Genomic DNA, 10,983 nt, shown 5'->3' with positions numbered 1-10,983 from the left:
TATTATATATATATATATATATATACACACACACACACACACACAATACATACAGGTAGTCAGCAGGTTTACAAAGTAATTTCTTCAGTCTGATCAGTATTGATAAATATTTTTAGACTATTAAAAGGAACCATTTAGGATCATTGAATAAAATAAAATATGGCAGGTCCAAACCTAAAGGCAAGATTACAAGTTTTCATACGGCCAATCATTTTAAAAGACCTCTCAAGTTAGGTAGACTATGTTTTAAAATAGTTCTCTTGCTACTCTCAAGCAACGGTAGTTGTAGCTATTAAGTATATTCATCTCCATTAAATTTAAAATAACTATACAGCTTTCTTTACTGTAATATACAGTAGCTATCTCTTCCTTTCTGTTGGATTTTATCATTTCAAGAGTAACTATTATCGCCGGGCGTGGTGGCTCAAGCCTGTAATCCCAACACTTTGGGAGGCCGAGGCGGGTGGATCACGAGGTCAAGAGATTGAGACCATCCAGGCCAACATAGTGAAACCCCGTCTCTACTAAAAATACAAAAATTAGCTGGGCATGGTGGTGCACGCCTATAGTCCCAGCTACTCAGGAGGCTGAGGCAGGAGAATTGCTTGAACCCAGGAGACGGAGGTTGCGGTGAGCCGAGATCGCGCCATTGCACTCCAGCCTGGGTAACAAGAGTGAAACTCCGTCTCAAAAAAAAAAAAAAAAGGGTAACTATTATCAACAGAAGAGACTTTAGCCCCTTTCCCTCCCCAAAAGCATGGCTCAGTTTGAAGATTGTTCTATAGGCAGCCACTATGACTATCAACAGTACCATAATACCGTTAAAAGCAATCAATAACTAGAGTCTCGTGAGATGTTTCAAAGACTGCTGGAGGTTTCTGTAAACCACGGTAATCAGAAGTATTACCCTTGTAGATAGCCCTCATACCAGTAAATACAGAGTTAAAATTCCAGTGCCACAGTGTAACAGGTAACAAAATATTTTGTAATTTTAAATATTATAACATTAATTCACCCTGAGAATAGAGAGGAAACATTTAACACACACTATTCTGATATATATATTTTTTCCTTTGTTTTTGCTTTTTTCTGGTTTTCATCAGCCCTTTAAGGGCATAAATATTTGAATTTGAAGTGTGATTAGGTTATGCTTTTTTTAACTAAGATTCATGCCACAGTCAGCTACTGGTGATAGAAAAGCCCAAAAAGGCTTGTAGAAAAGAGGCAAGCAGCAATCCACCAGGTCAGAAAAGACGGAAGTCCTCAAAAAAGAAGAGGAGTAAAAATATTTTTTAAGCTGCTCAAAGCCACTGTTATTTGTGTAACAGTTACTTTCATCTTCCCTTCAGCTGATGGTAATTCAGAGTAAACAGAATTGGAGAGTAGACTATTATCCACTTGTAAGGTAGAGATAGATTTCTGGATACATACCCCAGGACTGATTACCTAGTGTTTTCAAAAGCAGAGTTGTGTGAAGCAGCATTACCAGAGACGCCACATACTGCAGTGCAATGGCACAAAGGTAGTAAGAGACTTGAGCCACCATTTTCTGTAGCTCGACTGTACTTATTCACCCTGCTTCTTTCTTCATCTGATCCACACATTTTTGGGCTAAATTTAAATAAGCTTGCAGGTGACTACACATCATGGCCAACCGCAAAGCACATAGCAGGATTATTAACCAGAGTCACAGAGTATCGAATGTGGCTCTGTCATTAAAGGGATACTTTCTTTACCCAGTGGTGGGTTCATAATGTAGTCTTTGGTGATTGGTTTTACCCAGAGCAGAACCATAAGTAAAGGTGCCAAAAAGCTGATATGAAGTAATGTTTGTGTAATTTTTTCTGTTGCCAAATTCAGGGCATCCAGATGCATTTGAGCCAGCCATAATCCAGGAAATGTCAAAAAAGTCCCAATGAGTGAACGGAAAAGAGCCAGGAAAAATTTGAAAGTAAGTTTTGAAACAGGACTCTGCGATTCTAAACCTTGCTTTTCAAGAAACTACACTGCACTCTCTGAAAAATTCGTAAACCCCGTTTCAAGTCTAGATTCCAGATAATTTTATGTTACAATCAACACTGCCATTGCTTTGACAAAGAAAAAAAAAATCCAAAGGTGACACAAACAGATCTTCCACCACCATCTTCTACTTCAAAATAGTGTGTAGTTAATGAAAATAGAACTTTGATTGCAAAAGACAGAACAAGCAGGCACCAGACTAAGCTGATAGTCATTTCCTGTGTAGTCTTCATAAAATTATAGTAGACTTCATCTACTAGATACACAACTGTAGTAGCCACTGTGAAATCTATCCAGCCACTGGTATTCTGGAAAGTAATGTAAGCTAAAGTATCCACTTCTGTAACTGACTTTGTTTCTAGATGAAGGTCAATATCCTTTGGAATGGTTAGTGGCTTACTTTCAATGTGACCATTATATTTCCCATCTTTTTTGCTTTTCCCTTTTTGCTGCTTTCCTGCAAGAATTCTTTTTTTTTTTTTTTTTTTTTTTTTTTTTGAGAGGGAGTTTCGCTCTTGTTACCCAGGCTGGAGTACAATAGCATGATCTCGGCTCACTGCAACCTCCACCTCCTGGGTTCAGGCAATTCTCTTGCCTCAGCCTCCCAAGTAGCTGGGATTACAGGCACTCGCCACCATGCCCAGCTAATTTTCTGTATTTTTAGTAGAGACGGGGTTTCACCATGTTGACCAGGATGGTCTCGATCTCTTGACCTTGTGATCCACCCGTCTCGGCCTCCCAAAGTGCTGGGATTACAGGCTTGAGCCACTGTGCCCGGCGCCCTGCAAGAATTCTTAATTCTTCTGTAGGATGTTGATACCACCTTAAACTGCCATAACAGAGTAGACATTAAGCAAGAGAATAGTGGGGTATAATCTGTATGACACTGGCCATCACCATGGTAACAAGCAGCTGTATACCTATCACACCCATGGTGCCTAGGATATTTCGTGGACTAGACACCTTGGAGTTGCCAGGACAGTCCCAGACCTCTTCCCTCCAGGTCCTTGAGCCGGGAGCCTCTCAAACAGCGAGAGAGAGGGTCTTCCAGGCTCTGCCCTGGTTTTGTTTTTATTGAGACAGAGTCTCGCTCTGTCACCCAGGCTGGAGTGCAGTGGTGCCATCTCGGCTCACTACAACCTCCGCCGTCCGGATTCAAGCCATTCTTGTGCCTCAGCTCCCAAGTAGCTGGGACTATAGGCAGGTGCCAGGATGCCTAGCTGGGACTATAGGTGCATGTGACCGTGCCCGGCCAATTCTTTTATATTTTTAGTAGAGACAGAGTTTCACTATGTTGGTCAGGCTGGTCTCAAACTCCTGACTTCTGGTGGTTTACCCACCTCGGCCTCCCAAAGTGCTGGGATTACAGGCATGAGCCACCACACCTGGCCAGCTCATTTTCTTTGACTTATTTCTGGGTTTGCTCTGGTGTGAAAATTATCATTAATTTGTTTTTCTTCAGATTGTCCCTAGTTCAGAAAAAATAAAATTAAAAAAGTTATAATTTACAATTCGCGTCACATAATTTCGATGGCACACTGTGTCCTGTCAGAGATTTCTTTTAACATTCCTTTTTGTTTGGTTTTGATTTTGGTTTTGAGTGTTTTATTATTAAAACAGTTTTGTTGAAATATGATTTACATACTATAGAATTTATCTATTTTAACACACAGTTTAAAGATTATTAGTAAATTTACTGAGTCATGCAACCGTCACTACTGTCCAACTTTAGAACATTTCCATCACTACAAGAAGATGCCTCGTGCCCATTAGCAGTCACTACCCATTTCCAGCCCCAGCCCTATGCAAACATGCATCTACTTTCTGTCTCTATACATTTATCTATGTCAGATGTTTCACGTAAATGAAATTATGCAGTATGGTAAACATATTTTTCATCTACTTATTTTTATATTCAACTAGGTTCAACATGTAGCTACATAACCAAATATTTAAATTTTCTCTCTGGAAGTTTGAAGGTAATTATTTTTCTTGATACTTCTCCTTCTGCTTTCTGTGTTTCATATGGAAACAGTCTTTTAAATGACTACATTCATTGATTAACTCCTTATTTTTCTTTTTTCTTTTTTTTTTTTTTTAAACAGTCTTGCTCTGTTGCCAGGATGGAGTGCAGTGGTGTGATCTTGGCTCATTGCAACCTCTGCCTCCTAGATTCAAGCGATTCTCCTGCCTCAGCTTCCCTAGTAGCTGGGACTATAGGCAAGCACCACCATGCCCAGCTAACTCTTGTATTTTTAGTAGAGACGGGGTTTTGCCATGTTGGCCAGGATGGTCTTGATCTCTTGACCTTGTGATCTGCCCACTTCAGCCTCCCAAAGTGCTGGGATTACAGGTGTGAGCCACCATGCCCAGCCCCCTTATTTTTCTCTTCTAGCAGAAGACCTTTTTCACTCTCAAGACAGCAGCCTTGGATATGAATTACTGTTTGTTCATTATCACCTTTCTTATGAGGAACATAAGAAATGTTGTAATTGAGCTATCCACACCTCTACTTAGCCTCACTTTCCAAAGGATTTACTCACTGCTTTTTCGGCTGCTTCATTTTGATGCATTTGTTCCATTTCCTTTATTTAATGCTGTGTTTGGCTTAGGTCCTTCGGCACACTATTTTTTTTTTTTTTTTTTTTTTTTTAGGTAAAAGATAACAGTGAGTTACTGAACAACTTTCTAAAGCAGAAATTAAATACAGTACCCTAAAAAGTAAACTCCATGAGACAAGAAGTTCTCTCAGAGAATTTTGTATTGTTCAGACGGCCAAGTTAAGTCATCAAGGTCATCTCTAAAATATGTTCGCTTTTTGACTTTTTTTTTTTTACTTGACACTTTTTGTGCAGGCCTATCATACTCTTCCTTCTCCTTCCTAGGAAATTGCTGATGATAAGTTTTCCCACATTTTCACTGTTGAATTAATTCATCATGGTCAACAGATGTACTCTTATATAGGTTTTCTGATACTTGTTTTTTGTGGGTTTTTTGTTTTGTTTTGTTTTGTTTTGTTTTGTGCCTCTTCCTCCTTCAACCTGTGACTCTTTATTTTCACTTTTTTTCAGGCCTTTCTTGTTCTTTCTCTGAAGTCACTTCTAAGTCTTGTTCTGCTCTGGATGTTTGTACACCCTTTCTTTTTACTGATTTCTTCACAACAGACTCTTCCATTTCAGTGGTAGGCTTCAAGGAAGGATGTTTTACAAGAGGCCCTTCTCCTTTTACCATATTTTTCTTCTTTTTTATATGAAGGTCCAGGTAAAGACTCTGAAGTACTCTCAGGGATATACCGCTTGGTGGTGAAAGTCAAGTCTTCATCTAGTTTACGGCATGAATCAACACACAGTTCTTTGAAAATACTGACTGCACATTCGTCAGAACTCCCGGAATCTTCTCTGCACTTGCTCTACCTTTTTTCAAACCTGCATTCTTAGAGGTTTCTGGATTGTTATTTTAAAGACCACTTTCAAGTATCTCTTTTTTATATTGCAAAATTTATTGCTGAATGTTGTCAAAACACCAGAAATAGCATAATCTTCTGCAGTCTGTCTATATATATCTTGAGTAAAGGCAGTAACATTTTGTTGAAGAATGCTGGTATGCCTTACAAGCCATAATGTACAGCAGACATGAGGGCTATTCTTCCCAGCCTGTCAACAGCATGTGTACTCGCTTGTTTCTTCACTAAAAATTTCAGCATTTCTGTCTTTTGCAAACTGCAGCAAGCAAAAGTGGTGTGTGTTCGTCCTTGTTTAGCACTTCAATATTCGCATGGTGTGAAAGCAGTTTTTCTACCAGGAAAGTACTCTTAGTATACACAGAGAGTATACACAGAAAGTACTCTTAGTATACACAGAGTATACACAGAAAGTACTCTTAGTATACACAGAGAGTAGTGTTGCCATAGACATCCATGTTTCAGCAGAATGATGGCACAAATCTCTTCCTGGCAATGTACAGCCTTCATCAGAGGCATCTTGTTTTTGTCACCAATGTCAGTATGGCATTTTCAGTTCACCAGGAGAACGACCACGTCCACTTGGCCATTGGTGCAGGCCAAATGTAAGGCAGTCATCTTCCACAGCTGAAAGGATAAGTAAACTGCCACACAGATACACAATGGAATATGTTTCAGCTGTAGCTTCAGGAAATGCGGGCATCCGTAGCCACGTGGAGAAGTCCACAGGACATTAGGTCCAAGAAATGAGGCTTTCCTTTTACTGCTTTCTTCACAACAGACTCTTCCATTTCAGTGGTAGGCTTCAAGGAAGGATGTTCTACAAGAAGTCCTTCTTTTACCTTTTTTTTTCTTTTTTATATAAAGATCCAAGTAAAGACTCTGAAGTACTCTCAGGGATATATGGCTTGGTGGTGAAAGTCAAGTCTTCATCTAGTTTATGGCATGAATCAACACACAGTTCTTTGAAAATAGTGACTGCACATTCGTCAGAACTCCCTGAAGATCTTCTCTGCTCTTGCTCCGTTTTTTCAAACCTGCATTCTTAGAGGTTTCTGAATTGCCATTTTGAAGACCATTTTCAAGTATCTCTTTTTTATGTTGCAAAATTTATTGCTGAATGTTGTCAAAACACCAGAAATAGCATAATCTTCTGCAGTCTGTCCATATGTATCTTGAGTAAAGGCAGTAACATTTTGTTGAAGAATGCTGGCTATGCCTTACAAGCCATAATGTACAGCAGGCATGAGGGCTATTCTTCCCAACCTGTCAACAGCATGTGTACTAGCTTGTTTCTTCACTAAAAATTTCCGCATTTCTGTCTTTTGCAAACTGCAGCAAGCAAAAGTGGTGTGTGTTCGTCCTTGTTTAGCACTTCAATATTCGCATGGTGTGAAAGCAGTTTTTCTACCAGGAAAGTACTCTTAGTATACACAGAGAGTATACACAGAAAGTACTCTTAGTATACACAGAGAGTATACACAGAAAGTACTCTTAGTATACACAGAGAGTATACACAGAAAGTACTCTTAATATACACAGCGTATTAGAGAGTAGTGTTGCCATAGACATCCATGTTCCAGCAGAATGATGGCACAAATCTCTTCCTGGCAATGTACAGCCTTCATCAGAGGCATCTCATTTTTTTGTCACCAATGTCAATGTGGCATTTTCAGTTCACCAGGAGAATGACCACGTCCACATGGCCATTGGTGCATGCCAAATGTAAAGCCGTCATCTTCTTCCACAGCTGAAAGGATAAACTGCCACAGAGATACACAACAGAATATGTTTCAGCTGTAGCTTCAGGAAATGCTGGCATCCAAAGCCACGTGGAGAAACCCACAGGACATTAGGTCCAAGATATGAGGCTTTCCTTTTACTGCTTTCTTCACAACAGACTCTTCCATTTCCATGGCAGGGTTCAAGGAAAGATGTTTTACAAGAGGCCCTTCTCCTTTTGAGAGAATGTGTTCTCTTTCCAAGTCTATGAGAGGCCATAGTTTTAAAGGCAAGAATTTCCCAGCACCCTGTACCCCTCCCATGTCTCTCCATCTGGGAGATTCAGTAGTTTATGTTTGAATTTCATGGGCACGGGAACAAACAAAGTCAGTAACCCCAGCAGAAGTTTAAAGGAACTCCTTTCATTGGCCAGAGGAACTTGGGAAGGTGGGAATTTCTCCCAGGATAAATTTCCCTGCTCCTTCACCCACACCAGATATCCAACTCTCTGAAATACCCTCCCACATGGTGGGAGCTCCCTCCGGGATTTCCCCTCTGGAATCCCCTTCCACATTGTTCGTGGAAGCCTTTCTCTTCTCCTTTCCTTCTCTTTATGTAGCTATATAAAAAACCTTTCTGCAACACATCTTGGGTCAGGTATTTACTTTTACAAGTGTACGGTGCACCTGCAGAGTGGCCCCACCGCTTATTCTTTGAGGGTAGAGGCCTAGAACCCACAGCTTTGCCTCATCAGCACCCAAGAAAAAACCAGGTTACAGAATTGGCGCCCATGGGAGGCAAAGGAGGGAAGCGTAAGAAGGAAAACCCTTCGGAGGGAGTAAGTGAAAATATTGAACCCTTCTCACTTGCTTTCTGTCCTTTCTCTTTAAGAACACCTGAAGCACCGGGCGCGGTGTCTCAAGCCTGTAATCCCAGCACTTTGGGAGGCTGAGGCAGGTGGATCACGAGGTCAAGAGATCGAGACCATCCTGGTCAACATGGTGAAACCCCGTCTCTACTAAAAAAAAAAAAAAAAAAATTAGCTGGGCATGGTGGCACGTGCCTGTAATCCCAGCTACTCAGGAGGCTGAGGCAGGAGAATTGCCTGAACCCAGGAGGCGGAGGTTGCGGTGAGCTGAGATTGCGCCATTGCACTCCAGCCTGGGTAACAAGAGCGAAACTCCGTCTCAAAAAAAAAAAAAAAAAGAATACGTGAAGCAGTTGCAGGAGGTGAGGCTGCAGGGAACTGCAGTGGAGCCGCAGTGCTGGGGGCGAGGCGCGGGCCAGCCAGAACTAAAGGCGCATCTTTTCTTCCAAGCGGTTCTCTCTCTCTCTCCTTCTCCTCTGGGCATGGTGTGGGACAAGCAAACATTCTGTCTGTACCAGGGGTAGAACCGGGTGTACGCAGGCGTGGACAGTTGTTGGGCTCGCGAACAGGCAGGGTAGAGCAGGCACGCTCTCCGCCCCCAGGCCTTCTGCTCCTTGCTGGCCAAAAGGGGAACTAAAGCCCAAAGCACAGCGCTGCAGTAAGGGGCAGCCCAGTGGGCAGGGAGAAGAGCTGCAGGGCGGGGCGAGGTGCATTCGGCTGGGCATGGAAGCTCTAAGCAAAGCGGCAGCACTTGGGGAAGCACTGCAGGGAAAATGCTTTTGCTGGTTAGCTTGTTCACTGGCCAGCACATTCGGACCCCTAGTTGGGGGCAGCATGAAACCGCAGAATACAGCTGTTAAAAAAACCGCAGTCAGAGACAGAACAAGGCCTCCCTCCAGGGTGCTCACATGCTGGCCGCAGGTCCCTGTGTGGGCAGCGGCTGGGGCAGTGGCCCAGGGCGCGCACGTGGTCCTAGCAATATGGTGGCTGGGAGAGTGGCTCAGGGTGTGCCCGTGGTCCAGGCAACTTGGTTCGGCAGGTCCCCCAGCGGGTGCGTGGCAAACTTTCTCCTCCTGCAGAAGGCCGGGTGAAAAAGGCACTTGCATGGGTGGGTGGCTGCAGCGGCCCAGCCTGCTTCTTTGAATTCTGTGCTCTCATGACCCCTCGCTAGAAGCTTAACCTTCTATGGCAGTTTTATAAATTGGCCTGCAAATTGGATCTTTGCTGGAAATATTGGTACTTATCTCCTGACCCTCACTGTCCGCGTCAGAGCTCGCTGGTATGTTTACCACCCAACCCAATAGCTTTTTTTCATTCCATGCCGCTATGGTGGTCACTGGAGGTCATGGGTGTGAGTCCATGACGCTGGTAGGTGGTGATTGAAACCCAGTTCATAGAGAGCCCTTTAATCACGCATCTTGGGCACCTGAAATTTCGGGGTACTGACTGAAAGACGTTTCATTTCAGTGCCCATTTTACCTGGGGGACGCCTCAGGTTGAAGCAACGGTAATTTTTTAACCGGGGATGTGGGCATCCCTTGTGTTCAATTTCAGATGGGTGCTTCTATAACCAGGCTCAAGTCCCCATTAAAATGTATACTGGAAAATTGGGACTACTTTGACACATGACTTTTTGATGAAGCGGCTCATCTTTCTCTGCTGAACCGAGTGGCTGAAATACCCCCTGCTGGATGGAAAAACTTGACCTCCAAAGGGAAGTATAGATTATGACAGTATTCTACAATTAGACTTGTATTGTAAAAGTGAGAGTAAATGGTTTGAGACCCCTACATGCAACTATTATTTTCCCTAAGGAATAAGCCTCAGCTCTGTCAGGCCTGTGCCCCATACCCTATTCTGCCCTCCTCAGGACTACCTCCACCTGTGGGACGCCCTGTGGCAGCTACCTCCACCAATGCCAACCAGGGCTCCTCAGCTCCTGTACCCCATTAGTGGCCAGGGAGGGCTGAGACAGCGAGGGCATCTTAGGCTACCCAGATGCCCAAACTCTTCCCCCTGCAGGCAGTGGGAGGAGAATTAGGCCCAACTAAGTTGCACGCCCCATTCTCACTTTCTGACCTAAAGCAAATTATGGTGGACTTAATGAAAGTTTTCACATGACCCAGACAAATACATAGATGTGCTTCAGGGCCTGGGTCAGTCCTTTGAATTAGACTGAAAGGATGTCATGCTTTTGCTTAATGAAACCCGAACCAGCAATGAAAAGGAGACTGCTCTAGCAGCGGCTCAAGAGTTTGGGGACACTTGATACCTTTGATACAGAACCTGATGATGCCAGAGGAAAAGGGTAGTTATCCCACAGGTGCATGGGCAGTCCCTGGCACAGACCCTCGTGGGACTCGGATTCAGAACAGGGGGGCTGAAGCCGTAAGCATCTCCTGACCTGTATACTTGAGGAATTAAGGCGAATTAGGAAGAAGCCAGTGAACTATGCAGTGTTATCCACCATAACTCAAGGAAGGGAAGAAAACCCAACAGCTTTCCTTAAGCGATTGCGAGAGGCTTTAAGAAAGTACATTCCACTGTCACCAGGCTCTACTGAGGGTCAGTTAATAATAAAGGACAAGTTTATTACTTGGTCAGCAGCAGATATCAGGAGGAAGCTTCAGAAGCTGGCCTTGGGACCAGAACAGAGTCTAGAATAACTGCTGAACCAGGCAACGTTGATGTTTTATAATACAGACCAAGAGGAACAGGCTGAAAGGATCAGAGAGAGGCTGCAGCATTAGTCATGGCTTTCAGGCAAGCAGACGCCAGGGGCTCAAATGAGGGAAAGGCTCGGGTTAGCCGCCAGTCTGGCAGAACTTGTTACCAGTGTGGTCTGAAGGGTCATGTTGTAAGAAACTGTCCCCAGGGGAATGGACCACCACCTCATCTATGCCCGCTGTGCCAA

General features: G+C 43.3%; 1 pseudogene; it reads right to left on the bottom strand.

The window, feature by feature from the left end:
- Positions 1-1,167: 1,167 nt before the first annotated feature.
- On the bottom strand, positions 1,168-2,952 carry LOC101030773 (transmembrane protein 161B-like; annotated as a pseudogene).
- Between the last annotated feature and the right edge of the window lie 8,031 nt (positions 2,953-10,983).

This window comes from Saimiri boliviensis, chromosome 16, assembly GCF_048565385.1.
Source record: "Saimiri boliviensis isolate mSaiBol1 chromosome 16, mSaiBol1.pri, whole genome shotgun sequence".
NCBI lineage: Eukaryota > Metazoa > Chordata > Mammalia > Primates > Cebidae > Saimiri > Saimiri boliviensis.
This window is presented reverse-complemented; position numbering and strand designations above follow the sequence as displayed.